The sequence below is a fragment of the Aegilops tauschii genome, chromosome 1, assembly GCF_002575655.3.
Source record: "Aegilops tauschii subsp. strangulata cultivar AL8/78 chromosome 1, Aet v6.0, whole genome shotgun sequence".
NCBI lineage: Eukaryota > Viridiplantae > Streptophyta > Magnoliopsida > Poales > Poaceae > Aegilops > Aegilops tauschii.
The window spans coordinates 285380633-285395971 of record NC_053035.3 but is presented as its reverse complement, the minus strand read 5'-3'; positions in this window follow the sequence as shown (position 1 = coordinate 285395971).

Here is a 15339-nt window from a genome sequence, read left to right as displayed (position 1 = left end):
AGTTCCTCCAACTCCATTCAAAACAAATCCATCTGTATTTAGCTTTACATGCCCAGTGGCCGGGGGTATCCAAGAAACAAGATTAGTGGAAGCATTATTGCACGCATGAGGTGTAAGAGGGAAACAATATTGGAGTGTGGCTTTCCCTTTCACATGAACATCACCAGAACGTGTTGCAATGGATTGTAGCAATGATAGGTAGCTTGATAAAAATCTGACAAAGACATCCAAAGGAGGGGCGGGTTTAAAATTCACGAGCTCATTCCTGACATACCAAATTCTCCATAATAGCATCACCAGTCGAACTCGTGTAGACTCATCAACCTCATAGATATACTGAATAAACCAATCAGGCCCAGTTGACTTGATCGAAGATACATCCGGCAAGAACCATTCAGCAGCCATGGCCCTCCATAGAGCTCTTGCGTTCGTGCATGAACAGAATGTATGGAACGTGTTTTCTTCATTAGCACCAAAAATAGGGCATAGCGAGCATGTCTCCAGACTCCGTTTCATCTTGTTACTCCAAGTAGCAAGGGAATTATTTGGAAGGCGCCATGCAAAACTCAATACTTTCGGGGGAGCCGGACAAGACCATAGAGCCTTCCAGCCCTCACGGCGTCCATCCAGCCGGTTGCTCGAAGTGACCATGAGCCCATTATGAAGATCATTTGAGGCCAGATGGTAAGCACTTCGCACACTAAAAACACCCGATTTTTCAGGAGCCCAGGCAATGAAATCCTCACCCAAGAGATGAGAAGGGCGGATTTTCTGGATCTCACAAATGTCAACTAGGAGAAAGAATTGCTGCAATTTTGTATTGTCCCAAATTCCATTGTGGTCCATAAGCTCAGAAACCCATTTAAATCTACATCGTACTTTTGGAGATATAAGCCCACCAGTAGGATCCCAAACAATCCATCTATCACGCCAAATTCTAACATTTTGACCATTTGCAATCCTCCAAACTATACCCTTTTTTAACAGTTCCAGGCCATGGCAAACAACTTGCCAAGTAGGTGATGGATTACCCGTGAACACAGTGTCTTCCAATCTCCCATTAGGGTAGTATTTTGCCTTGTGTAGCCTAGCACAGAGACCATCAGGATGGGTTAGGAGACGCCAATCCTGTCGTGCTAACAAAGCTTGATTAAACAATCTGAAATCTCTAAAGCCGAAACCACCTTGACACTTTGGCCTTGTCATTTTGTTCCATGCATACCAATGTGTTTTCCTCTTCCCCTTCTCCGCACCCGAGAAATAATTTCTGACCATGCCGTTCAAATCATCACAAACTTCAAAGGGGAGCTTAAAGGCACTCATTAAATAGTTTGGTATTGCCTGTGCGATAGATTTAATTAGTAACTCCTTACCAGCTTGAGTTGGGTGGCCATCAAAAGAGAACAATCTCTTCGTATGTTTTACTTGGAGATTCTGAAATTTACCCTTAGTCATTCTGCCATCCGGGGTTCGAAGACCAAGATACTTTTCCTCAAACCCAACAGTCAGGACTTGAAGAGCATCCTTGACCGATTCCATGTTGTTCTTAGGGCAGGAGTTACCAAATAAAATAGAGCACTTAGCAGGGTTGATTAGTTGTCATGTAGCATGACCATAAGCATCTAGGATGTTTTTAACATGTGTGGCTTGTTGGTCAGAAGCTTTGAAGAAGAGCAGAGTGTCATCAGCAAATAGCAAATAGGATATACCAGGGGCCCTTCTTGTTATTCTCAATGGAGAAATATTACCAAGTACAATACCTTGATTTATCAGAGCAGACAGACCATCAGCAACAAACATAAACAAATATGGGGATAGCAGATCACCTTGCCGAAGACCACACGCTGGTGCAAACGAATCCAAGATGGCTCCATTAAATTTTACGGAGTATCTCACTGAGGTCACACAAGTCATTATCCAGTTAACCCATTTGTGAGCGAAGCCAAGCATTTGCATCATTTTCTTAAGGTAAGACCAATCTACCCGATCATATGCCTTTGAGAGGTCAAGTTTGTATGCAAAATAACTCCTTGTCGGATCCTTCTCTTGCTTGATGTGATGGATACATTTAAAAGCTATCAATGCATTATCAGTAATCATACGCCCTGGGATGAAAGCACTTTGATAGGGGGAAATAATATCATTCAAAACAGGTCTAAGCCTATTAACCAGGCACTTTGAAACTACTTTGTAAATAACATTACATAAGCTTATAGGGCGAAAATCAGTAACCTTCACTGGGTTTTGAGTTTTAGGAATCATGACAATCACTGTATCATTTACCTCTGGTGGCACTACTCCCGTATGAAAAAATTCCTTCACAGCGCCTCTAACACTTTCCTTGAGAGTAGAGCAGTTCCTCTGAAAAAATCGTGCCGGGAACCCATCAGGACCTAGTGCCTTTAGGGGGCCAATCTGGAAGAGTGCATCAGATATTTCTTTTTCTGTGAACTCTCCACACAATATGTCATTTTTTCCTCACCTACCAAAGGTGCAATAAGATCAATGATAGGAGAGGAGTCCAGATTACTTTCAGCCATGAAAATATCCTCAAAATATCTAGTCGCTGTTGCACCCATCTCCTCACTGTCAGTGTGGAACCATTGATGTCCTCAAGTTTCTTTATTCGATTTTTCCTGGCTCGCCAAACAGCCTTGGCGTGAAAAAAATTTGTATTGCGATCGCCGTCCTTCAGCCAAGTAATACGTGAGCGCTGCATCCACATAGGTTCCTCTCTATACAATAGTTCGTTCATTTTATCTGTAACTCTTTGTATTTCTTCAAAATTTTACTAACTCTCAAATAAATCTAAGTGAAGCAAGAGAGAATTTCTTCAAAAATAACTAAGCACGCCGTGCTCAAAAAGATATAAGTGAAGCACTAGAGCAAGTACATTGCTCATAAAAGTTTAAGTGAAGCATAGAGAGCAATTCTAACAAGTCATGACATAATTTTGGCTCTCCCAAATAGGTGTGTCCAGAAAGGTATCAAGACTTAAAACACAAAATAAAGCAAGCAAAGACTCATATCATACAAGACGCTGCATGCAAAACACATATCATGTGAAGAATAAAAATATAGTTTCGAGTAAAATACCGATGGTCGTTAAGAAAGAGGGGATGCCACTCTGGGACATCCCCAAGCTTAGTTGGTTGCTCATTTTTGGATAATAGCTTGGGATGCCGGGGCATCCCCAAGCATAGGCTCTTCTATCTAAGATAACCCAAAACTTGAAAACTCCAATCACACAAAACTCAACAAAACCTTCGTGAGATCCGTTAGTTTAAGAAAGCAAACCACTACTATAAGTACTGTACCAAACCAATTCATATTTTTTGCATTATATCTACTGTATTCCAACTTTTCTATGGCAAAAACTCATCAAAAAAACCATAGAGCCATTGAAATAAGCACACATCGCAAAGAAAACAGAATCTGTCAAAATAGAACAGTCTGTAGCAATCTGACTATTTTGAATACTTCTATAACTCCAAAAATTCTGAAATATTAGGACGACCAGGGTAATTTGTATATTAATATTCTTCAAAAAGAATCTGGGCAAAAGCACTTTTCTGTGATTTATGAATATTATTTTCGTGAGTGCATAAGTTTTTGTTTTTCAGCAAGATCAAACAACTATCACCCAAGAAGATCCTAAAGGCTTTACTTGGCACAAACACTAATTAAAACACAATCATAATAGTAGCATAATTGTGAAAAAACTCAAGAAAAGAAAGCAAAAAGAAAAAATAAATTTTATTCATTGGGTTGCCTCCCAACAAGCGCTATAGTTTTACGCCCTTAGCTAGACATAAAGCAAGGATCTAAGTTTTATCATCTTTGGTTCGAGATCCATAAGATGCCCTCATGATTGATTCATACGGTGGCCCAATTCTTGTTCTAGGGAAGTGTTCCATTCCCTTTCTTAGTGGAAATTGAAACTTAATATTGCCTTCTTTCATATCAATCATGGCACCAATAGTGCGTAAAAACGGTCTACCAAGAATAATTGGACAAGACGGATTGCAATAAATATCAAGAACAATAAAATCTATGGGCACATAATTCCTATTTGCAAGAATAAGAACATCATTAATTCTTCCCATAGGCTTTTTAATATTAGAATCCGCCAAGTGCAAATTCAAAGAACATTCTTCAAGATCGGTAAGACCAAGCACGTCACATAAAGATTTTGGAATTGTAGAAACACTAGCACCCAAGTCACATAAAGCAAAGCACTCATAAATTTTAATCTTGACTTTGATAGTAGGTTCCCACTCATCATGCAAATTTCTAGGAATTGAAACTTCTAATTCCAATTTTTCTTCAATAGCTTTCATCATAGCATCAACAATATGTTTAGTAAAATCTTTATTTTGTTCATAAACATGGGGTCAATTTATCAAGGATTGCAAATAAGAAATACAATAAATCAAAGAGCAACTATCATAATTAAAGTCTTTGTAATCCAAAAGAGTGGGCACATCACTAGATAAAGTTTTGACCTCTCCGAACCCACTTTCATCAATTTTCTCAACAAGATTTTCACCCTCTGAAATATTGAGACGCCTTCTACCTAAAGTTGACTCTTCTCCCATCCCTTTTTCATCAATCTTAACTTTACTAAACAAGGAATCAATAGAAGAAACACCAATCATTTTAAGATCTTCATCACTTTTGCGAAATAAATCACTAGAAAACGCTTTTTCTAAAAATTCTCTTTTAGCTCTAAGCATAGCGGATCTTTTCTTACTTTCATCCATAGAAACATAAAGAGCTTTAAATGATTCATCTACTTTAGGCACAAAAATTTTCATCTTGATAGTTTCCACATCATGAGCAATTCTATCAACACTTATAGACAAATCATCAATCTTATTCAACTTTTCTTCTATGGAAGTGTTGAAAACTTTTTGTGTGTTGATAAATTATTTAACATTATTCTCAAGATCAGAGGTGTTTCTATTATTATTATAAGATTGATTTCCACAGGAATTACCATAATTATTAGAGGAATTACTAGGAAAAGGCCTAGATTAAATACCTCTATAAGCATTGTTGTTGAAATTATTTCGAGAGATAAAATTCACATCTATGGTATCACTACTTTTCTCAATCAAGGTAGACAAAGGCATATCATTGAAATCAACACGGGCACTTTTACTAGCAACCAATTTCATAAGAGCATCAACTTTTTCACTCAAAGAAGAAATTTCTTCAACCGAATTAACTTTTTACTAGTAGGAGCCCTTTCGGTATGCCTTTGTGAATAATTTGCCATGATATTATTCAAGAAATTTGGTGGCTTCACCCAAAGTAATTTCCATAAAAGTACCACCCATGGCGGAATCTAAAAGATTACAAGAAACAAAATTCAAGCCTGCATAAAAAAATTGTATGATCATCCAAAGATTTAACCCATGAGTTGGGCAATTCCTTAGCATCATTTTCATCCTTTCCCTAGACTGTGCAACATGCTCAGGTTCAAGTTGCTTGAAATTCATGATCTGGGTTCTAAGGGAAATAATTTTTGCTGGAGGAAAATACTTAGTGATAAAAGCATCTTTGCACTTATTCCAAGAATCGATACTATTGCGAGGCAAAGAAGAAAACCAATTTTTTGCAGAATCACGCAAAGAAAACGGAAATAATTTCATCTTCACCACATCATTGTCCACATCTTTTTTCTTTTGCATATCGCATAATTCCACAAAGGTATTAAGATGGGACGCGGCATCCTCATTAGGAGTACCGGCAAATTGATCTTTCATAACAAGATTCAGCAAAGCAGTATTAATATCACAAGACTCCGCACAAGTGGCGGGAGGAGCAATCGGAGTGCCAATAAAATCATTGTTGTTGGTATTTGATAAATCACATAACTTGGTGTTCTCTTGAGTCATGATGACTACACAACAAGATTGCACTCAAAAACAGACCCGGCAAGAAAACGACGAACGAAAAAGAGAGGCGAATAAAATGGCAAATTTTTGTGAAGTGGGGGAGAGGAAAACATGACGCAAATAGCAAATAATGTAAATTGCGAGGAGATGAGATTTGTGATTAGGAACCTGGTATATGTTGAAGATCCTCCCCGGCAACGGCGCCAGAAATTCCGTTTGATGTCGCTTGAAGCTAGGTCGATACTTCCCCAAAGAGGAAGGGATGATGCAGCACACCGGCGGTAGGTATTTCCCTCAGATATGAACCCAAGGTTATCGAACCAGTAGGAGAAGCAAGCAACACAACGTAAACATCCCCTGCACACAAATAACAAATACTCGCAACCCGACGTGTTAAAGGGGTTGTCAATCCCTTCCAGGGTACGGCGCCTCAAGATAAGCAAACGGACGTGAGATAAAATTGTAGTAGATTGATCGATCGAACGCCAAATAAAATAAATAAAAATAAAACGCAGCAAGGTATTTTTGTATTTTCGGTTTAATAGATCTGAAAATAAATGCAAGGAAAATGTAGATCGCAAAGGCAAATATATGAGAAAGAGACACGGAGGCCGTAGATTTCATTAGTGTCTTCTCTTGAGAAAATAGCAAACGGTGGGTGAACAAATTACTGTTGGGCAATTGATAGAACTTCAAATACTCATGACGATATCCAGGCAATGATCATTATATAGGCATCACATCCAAGATTAGTAGACCGGCTCCTGCCTGCATCTACTACTATTACTCCACACATCGACCGCTATCCAGCATGCATCTAGTGTATTAAGTTCATGGAAAAACGGAGTAATGCAATAAGAACGATGACATGATGTAGACAAGATCTATCTATGTAGAGATAGACCCCATCATTTTATCCTTAGTAGCAACGATACATACGTGTCGGTTCCCTTTCTGTCACTGGGATCAAGCACCGTACGATCGACCCCACTAGAAAGCACCACTTCCCAATGCAAGATAAATAGATCAAGTTGGCCAAACAAAACCCAAATATCGGAGAAGAAATACGTGGCTATAAGAGATCATGGATATAAGAGATCCAAGAAACTCAAATACTTTCATGGATATAAAAAGATAGATCTGATCATAAACTCAAAGTTCATCGATGTCGGCGTTTTGGGAACGGGGGTCCCCAGACTTGCCTGCCTGCGGCCCACGGCATGGCTCCACCAGCGGCCCAGTACGGCTCATCTTCACCAGCAAACACTCAAGACCCTCGCGAGGCGGATGACACAAGATCACCTCAGGGGCAGCCTCACCAGGCTGGCTCGCGAGGGGCGGACAGATCAAGGCAAGGGGCACCTCGCGAGGTCCCTGTGACATAAGCCATGACGACCATGACCAGGCGGGCGCCAGCGCGCACAGTGTCCTCGTTTCCTCTTTGGTGCTAAAGAGGTAAGCGCAGGCGAGGAGTCCCGAGGCATCAGGCAAATGTTTCCATATCGGTGCAACGAGACCAAGACCAGCAGGACGGCAGGATGGAGGTCACCGTGGAGCCCAAGACGGCGTCACCATCAGAGCCTTTGGCAGGCGAAGACTACTTTTGTCAGGATAGCTTGTACTAGTTGTCCCCCTTCAAACTTGGCCATTGTGGGATTCCTTCCTGCTCAATATTTGGGAAGAGGACTAGGGCCTCTATAAATAGGACTAGCCACCACCGTAGCAGGGGCATTCGGACCATCCTCACATTCACCAAGCACGAGAACACCTCCCCTCAGGAGGTTGTTCTTTCCCTGTAACTGTTCATCCATAGCCCAAGAGGCAATCCACCACACCACACTGGAGTAGGGTATTACACCACAACGGTGGCCCGAACCAGTATAAATCTCGTCTCTCTTGTTCTGTGGGTTCGTCGAGCTAGGCTTTGAGATCGCGGTGAGGGCGAGGGCGTGATTAGGTAGAGGGGAGATCTTCGTGTGCACCCCAGTGTTCGAACCTCAAGGGTTTTGCCGGAACCCAAAATCCGACATTTGGCGCGCCAGGTAGGGGTGCACCGAAACCTTCCTTCCGTCGATCCACGCTCCGCCACCATCGCGCCTCGCCCCCATACTCGGCGCTGCTCTTCCGGCTGCGACGACTGATGCCCATGGTGGGGCCAGGGGCTCCGAGCCTTGGCCCCCGCCTTACGGCAGGTGCTGTGGCCACCCAAGTTCAAGCCGGAGATGCCACCGCGCTATGACGGTGCGGCGGACCCATCGGCTTTCCTGCTGGCATACGAGGAGGCCGTTCTGGATGCCGGGGGCGATGATAAGGTCATGGCCAACTGGCTCTCCATGGCCCTCGCTGGCGTGCCGCGCGCATGTCTCCTCCATCTACCGGGATCTTCTATGGCCTCCTGGGGGGAGCTGCGCGACCTCTTCATCGCGTGCTTCGGGGGACCAGCACCCCCCGTCGTCGCGGCTCTCCTCGGCGGCTCGCAAGCGCCGCCCTCGGACCGTCACACCAAGCTGTTCTTTCACCAGATCGGCGCCGCCTCTGCGCGGCAGGGGGCTCCCCTGGGTTGGGCGGCGCCCAATGCCGACCTGACCTCCGACTCGGGGGATCACCCAGTCACCACCGTCGGCTCGGGCGTGCTCCCAATGCTTTGCACACCCACCATCTGCAGTGTAGCCGTCACCAAGACCCTCATCGACGGCGGCGCCAGCCTCAACGTGCTCTCTGTGGAGGCTTTTAGCCTCCTTCACGTACCGCTTGAGCGGCTCCGCCCCAGCAAGCCGTTCTCCAGGGTCGGCGGCGGCTCCTCCAACCCCCTGGGGCAGATCCGTCTCCCCGTGACCTTCGGCACCCGTGACAACTACCGCACCGAGCTGATCGACTTCGACATCGCCCGCATCGACTTACCGTACAACGCCATCCTCGGGTACCCGGCGCTGGCCCAGTTCATGGCAGCTACTCATGCTGCCTACAACCTCATGAAGATGCCAGGGAGCAAGGGCGTCCTCATCGTGGCCGGAGGCACTAAAGAAGCCTTGGCGGCCCTCAAACTCGCTTTCAGGGCCACGGCGACAGCTTGCCCGGCCTACAAGGCCGTGCCCCGGGCCAAGGGGGCTGCGCCGACCAAGAAGAAGCAGCAATTCACTCAAGGCCAGGCCAAGACGAAGCAAGTACTAGTCGACGAGGACGGGGCCTCAGGCGCCACCTTTACTACAGGCGCCGACCTCGCCCCAGACTAAGAAAGGGAGTTGGTGGACTTCCTGCGGGCGAACAAGGAAGTATTTGCCTGGGAGCCCAAGCAGCTGGTTGGGGTCCCGAGAGGAGTGATTGGGCATCATCTAAAGGTATGCCCCAATGTGCGGCCTGTGAAGCAGAGGGCGTGACGATAGTCCAAGGAGAAGCAGTCGTTCATCGTCCAGGAAACTCGCAAGCTGGAGGCAGCAGGCGTCATTCGCGAGGTCCGATACCCAGAATGGCTGGCGAACCCCGTCGTCGTGCCGAAGAAAGGTGGAAAGGAGCGCATGTGCGTCGACTTCACCAACCTCAACAAGGCCTGCCCTTAAGACCCATTCCCGCTACCGCGCATCGACCAGATTGCTGACTCCACCACAGTATGCGACCTGCTATGCTTCCTGGATGCGTTCTCGGGTTATCATCATATCAAGATGGCAGTGGAGGATGTGGAGAAGACGGCCTTCCTGACCCCGTGCGGGGTGTACTGCTACACTAGGATGCCGTTCGGACTGCGCAACACGGGAGCAACCTTCCAGCGACTGATGCACATCACCTTGGGACGACAGCTAGGGAGAAACGTTGAGGCCTATGTTGACGACATTGTGGTGATGTCTCGGGAGGCGAAAACTTTGGTTCAAGACCTGGAGGTGACCTTCGCGAGTCTGCGCCAGGTGGACTTGCGGCTCAACCCGGAGAAGTGCGTGTTTGGTGTCCCTTCCGGCAAGCTGCCGGGCTTCCTCGTGTCCCACAGGGGGATCGAAGCCAACCCGGAGAAGGTCAAGGAGATCGAAGACATGAGCCCACCGCAAACCCCCAAGGAGATGCAGAAGCTTGCCGGCTGCATGACTTCGCTGGGGCGCTTCATCTCTAAGCTGGGAGAGCGCGCCCTACCATTCTTCAAACTGATGAAGAAGAAGGGCCCATTTGAGTGGACTCCGGAGGCTGACCAAGCGTTCCAAGACCTCAAGAGATACTAGACCAACCTGCCAGTGATGGTGGCACCTCGTCCTCTCGAGCCCTTGGTACTCTACCTGTCTGCCACACCCCACTCCGCCAGCGCGGCGCTGGTGGCCCTCAGAGAAGAGCGTCAGGTCGAGGGCCCGCCAAGTGGAGCCACCAAGTCGGACGAGGCAGCGCAACACCAAGGCGGTGCTCTTGAGGCAGCAGCTGCCCCGGCCAGTCATCAAGCCCCTGAAGCTGGAGATCCACAAGAAACACCTCAGCCCCTGGGAGCCGAAGACTCCGTCAGCTCTCCCACCCTCGTCGAGCACCCGGTGTACTTCGTCAGCACAGTGCTACGAGATGCGAGAGCATGATACCCCATGCCTCAGAAGCTCTTGCTCGCGCTCCTGGTGGCCTCGCGTAAGCTGCGCCACTACTTCCAGGGTCACCCCATCAAGGTCGTCTCGGCTTACCTGCTGGAGAGAGTGCTCAGGAGCCCCAATGCTGCGGGAAGAGTTGCTGAATGGAACATCAAGCTGCAAGCGTTTGATTTGGAGTTCAGTACAACTAGGGTCATCAAGGGGGGCGCACTCGCCGACTTTTTGGCAGAATGGACCAACACCCCGGAGCTCGAAGCGGGCGAGAACCGATCCCTCTCGCTAGGGAGTGAAGCGCTAGATGGCTGGGTCATGTAGTTCGACGGCGTGTTCGCACGCCAGGGCACGGGGGCTGGAGTTGTGCTCATCTCGCCCACTCAGGACAAGCTTTACTACGCCGTGCAACTCTGCTTCCAGCGGGGCGAGAAGGTCTCCAACAACATCGCAGAATACGAGGGCCTCATCGTCGGCCTTAAGGCGGCGGTGGCCCTGGGGGTGAAGCGCCTCACCATCAAGGGCGACTCGCAGCTTCTCGTCAACTTCTCCAACAAGGTATACGAGCCGAGGGACAAGCACATGGAGGCATACCTCACGGAGGTACGCAAGTTGGAGAAGCAGTTCTTGGGCCTGGAATTGCAGCACATGCCCGTGGCACCAACAAGGAGGCCGACGACATCGCCAAGAGAGCATCCAAGCGGCTACCCCAAGAGCCTGGCGTCTTCGATGAGCGGCTCTTCAAGCCATCGGCAACACCACCACTTTCAAGGACAGCGCTGCCTCGGGAGGAGCTCCCTCAACCACCTGCCCGGGAGCCCCGGCCTGCGGCCTGACCTCGGGAGGGCGCCTACTCTTGGCGCTCGAGCCTCAGGAGGGGTGCTGGACCAAGGAGTTCAAGGAATACCTAACGCAAGGGACGCTGCCGGAGAAAGAGGAGGACGCAGAGCATCTGGCCTGAGAGGCCATGACATACTACATCTAGGACGGTGAGTTATACAGGAAGCGGCCAAATGATGCTTCCCTGCATTGTATCTCCAGGGAGCAGGGGAAAGAGCTGCTAGCTGACATACACGGCGGGGCCTGCGGGCACCACTCGTCGTCACGGACCCTCGTCGGCAAGGTGTTCCGCAGCGGATTCTACTAGCCTACGGTGCTCAAGGATGCGACTGAGCTGGTGCAGTCCTGCGAGGCCTGCCAATTCCACGCCAAGCAGATCCATCAGCCAGCTCAGGGCCTCCAGACCATCCCACTCTCGTGGCCATTCGCAGTCTGGGGGCTGGATATCTTGGGCCTCTTCCCTCGAGCGCCTGGGGGCTACCGCTACCTCTACGTCGCCATCGACAAGTTCACCAAGTGGGCGGAGGTAGAAGCCGTCCGCACCATCCCGGCCGGCTCCGCGATCAAGTTCATCAAGGGTCTCGTGAGCCGGTTTGGGGTCACCAACCGCATCATAACCGATAACAGCTCGCAGTTCACTAGCAATCTCTTCAAGACATATTGTGCTAACCTTGGAACGCAGATCTGCTACGCTTCGGTGGTGCACCCCCGGAGCAATGGTCAGGCTGAACGCGCCAATGCAGAGGTCTTGAGAGGCCTCAAGACCAAGACCTTCAAGAAGAAGCTCGAGGCCTGCAGCAGGGGCTGGCACGACGAGCTCCAGTCTGTGCTGTGGTCCATCCGCACCACCGCCACCAAGCCAACGGTCGAGACCCCATTTTTCCTCGTCTACGGAGCAGAGGCGGTTCTCCCTCATGAGGTCAAGCATCGCTCCGCGCAGGTCCTGGCGTTCGATGAGGCGCACCAGGACGCCATGCGGGGGTTGAACCTCGTGCTGGGGGAGGAACGCCACCGTGAAGCCACGCTACAGGCGGCAAGATACCAGGAGGCGCTGCGGCAGTATCGCTGTCGCAGCGTCTGCTCCAGGATACTCGAGGTGGGTGACCTCGTCCTAAGGCTGGTGCTCTCCAGGGAAGGGCTGCATAACCTTTCACCCATGTGAGAGGGCCCGTTTAGGGTCACCCACGTCTCCAAGCCTGGCGCCGCGCGCCTGGAGACGCAGGATGGGGTACCCATCCAGAACGCCTGGAACATCCAGCACCTCCAGAAGTTCTACCCATGAAGCAAGGCCCGGTGCCTGTGAAGCAAGGCCCGGTGCCTGTGAAGCAAGGCCCAGTGCCTGTGAAGGTCTCCGCTCGTGACACTCTCACATAATAATGAATGGGGCTGTACACACCCCAGAGTCTCAGGAGTGCCGCCGTCGGGCCTTGGGGGCTCCCTCCCACGTCCTAGTGGCAGCACTTAGCTCCGCGCTGGTGAGAAGACAAGAAGACTAGACTAGGTGCCAGACACGGCTTTTCATTTTCTTTCCGTAGTTGGATTGCCCCTCTTTTATGAATATTTTCTTTCTGGTGTTCCTTGCCGGCTTGGTTCCATCGCCTTTCGCCTCATTTTTTTGCCCTCGGTTCCTCGTTTTGACCCGTACTCTCCCTCGCATGCCTTGCGAGGGGGCTAGACAGGTGCCCTCGTCAGCATTTTTCCTGGTGCCCTCATGAGCATTTTTCCTGTTCTTCACAAGGCACCCTCGCTCGAGCTCGCAAACTGGCGCTACTTCTTTCAATCCATGCCCCTCGGGTACCGTGATGCGAAGCGCTGGGACGTGGCCGGCTGCGCCTGCGCCAGGGCTCGGAAGGGCTCGAAGAATAAGAGTTTCCTAACTAATTTTTGCAGTCACCAGACGCGTCCCAAGCCAAGGAGGCCTCTCCAAGTACTGGGAAATGCACGCCTCACGAGGCGGAAACTACTTCGAGCACGTTGATACGTCTCCAACGTATCTATAATTTATGAAGTATTCATGCTATTATATTATCCATCTTGGATGTTTAATGGGATTTACTATGCACTTTTATATTATTTTTGGGACTAACCTATTGATCCAGAGCCCAATGCCAGTTTCTCTTTTTTCCCTTGTTTCAGTGTTTCGCAGAAAAGGAATATCAAACGGAGTCCAAATGGAATGAAACCTTCGGGAGAGTTATTTTTGGAAGGGAAGCAATCCAGAAGACTTGGAGTGTACGTAAGGGAAGCAACGAGGAAGGCACGAGGCAGGGGGCGCACCCACCCCCCTGGGCGCGCCCTCCACCCTCGTGGGCCCCTCGTGGCTCCCCTGACTGACTTCTTTCGCCTATATATATCCATATACCCTAAAACCATCGGGGAACAGAATAGATTGGGAGTTCCGCCGCCGCAAGCCTCTGTAGCCACCAAAAACCAATCGGGACCCTGTTCCGCACCCTGCCGGAGGGTGGATCCCTCACAGGTGGCCATCTTCATCATCCCGGCGATCTCCATGACGAGGAGGGAGTAGTTCACCCTCGGGGATGAGGGTATGTACCAGTAGCTATGTGTTTGATCTCTCTCTCTCTCTCTCTCTCTCGTGTTCTCGATTTGGCACGATCTTGATGTATCGCGAGCTTTGCTATTATAGTTGGATCTTATGATGTTTGTCCCCCTCTACTCTCTTGTAATGGATTGAGTTTTCCCTTTGAAGTTATCTTATCGGATTGAGTCTTTAAGGATTTGAGAACACTTGATGTATGTCTTGCATGTGCTTGTCTGTGGTGACAATGGGATATTCACGTGATCCACTTGATGTATGTTTTGGTGATCAACTTGCGGGTTCTGTTTCTGAACTTATGCATAGGGGTTGGCACACGTTTTTGTCTTGACTCTCCGGTAGAAACTTTGGGGCACTCTTTGAAAGTTCTATGTGTTGGTTGAATAGATTAATCTGAGACTATGTGATGCATATCGTATAATCATACCCACGGATACTTGAGGTGACATTGGAGTATCTAGGTGACATTAGGGTTTTGGTTGATTTGTGTCTTAAGGTGTTATTCTAGTACGAACTCTTGGATAGATCGGACGGAAAGAATAGCTTCGTGTTATTTTACTACGGACTCTTGAATAGATTGATCAGAAAGGATAATTTTGAGGTGGTTTCGTACCCTACCATAATCTCTTCGTTTGTTCTCCTCTATTGGTGACTTTGGAGTGACTCTTTGTTGCATGTTGAGGGATAGTTATATGATCCAATTATGTTATTATTGTTGAGAGAACTTGCACTAGTGAAAGTATGAACCCTAGGCCTTGTTTCCTAGCATTGCAATACCATTTACACTCACATTTATCATTAGTTACCTTCCTGTTTTTATATTTTCAGATTACAAAAACCTATATCTACCATCCATATTGCACTTGTATTACCATCTCTTCTCCAAACTAGTGCACCTATACAATTTACCATTGTATTGGGTGTGTTGGGGACACAAGAGACTCTTTGTTATTTGGTTGCAGGGTTGTTTGAGAGAGACCATCTTCAACCTACGCCTCCCACGGATTGATAAACGTTAGGTCATCCACTATTTGCTACTGTCCTACAAACCTCTGCACTTGGAGGCCCAACAACGTCTACAAGAAGAAGGTTGCGTAGTAGACATCAAGCTCTTTTCTGGCGCCGTTGCCGGGGAGGTGAGTGCTTTAAGGTATATCTTTAGATCTCACAATCAAATCTTTTAGTTTCTTGTTTTACCACTAGTTTAGTTTATAAATGAAAACTACCAAAAAATGGAATTGAGGTTGCCTCATATGCTTCATCTTTTTAATGTCTTCCGTGAAAATAAGGATTCCGATAATTGTGCTCAATTGCTAGAGGAAGAATGCATTACAATGTTTGGCACTAAATATTTGAATGATGAGCATGATTGCAATGTTGTTAGTATGAATTCTTTGAATACCCATGATGCTAATGATATGCAAAGCCACAAGCTTGGGGATGCTATGTTTGATGAAGATGATATTTTTGGTCCCCCAAGTTTTGATGAGCAAATTTA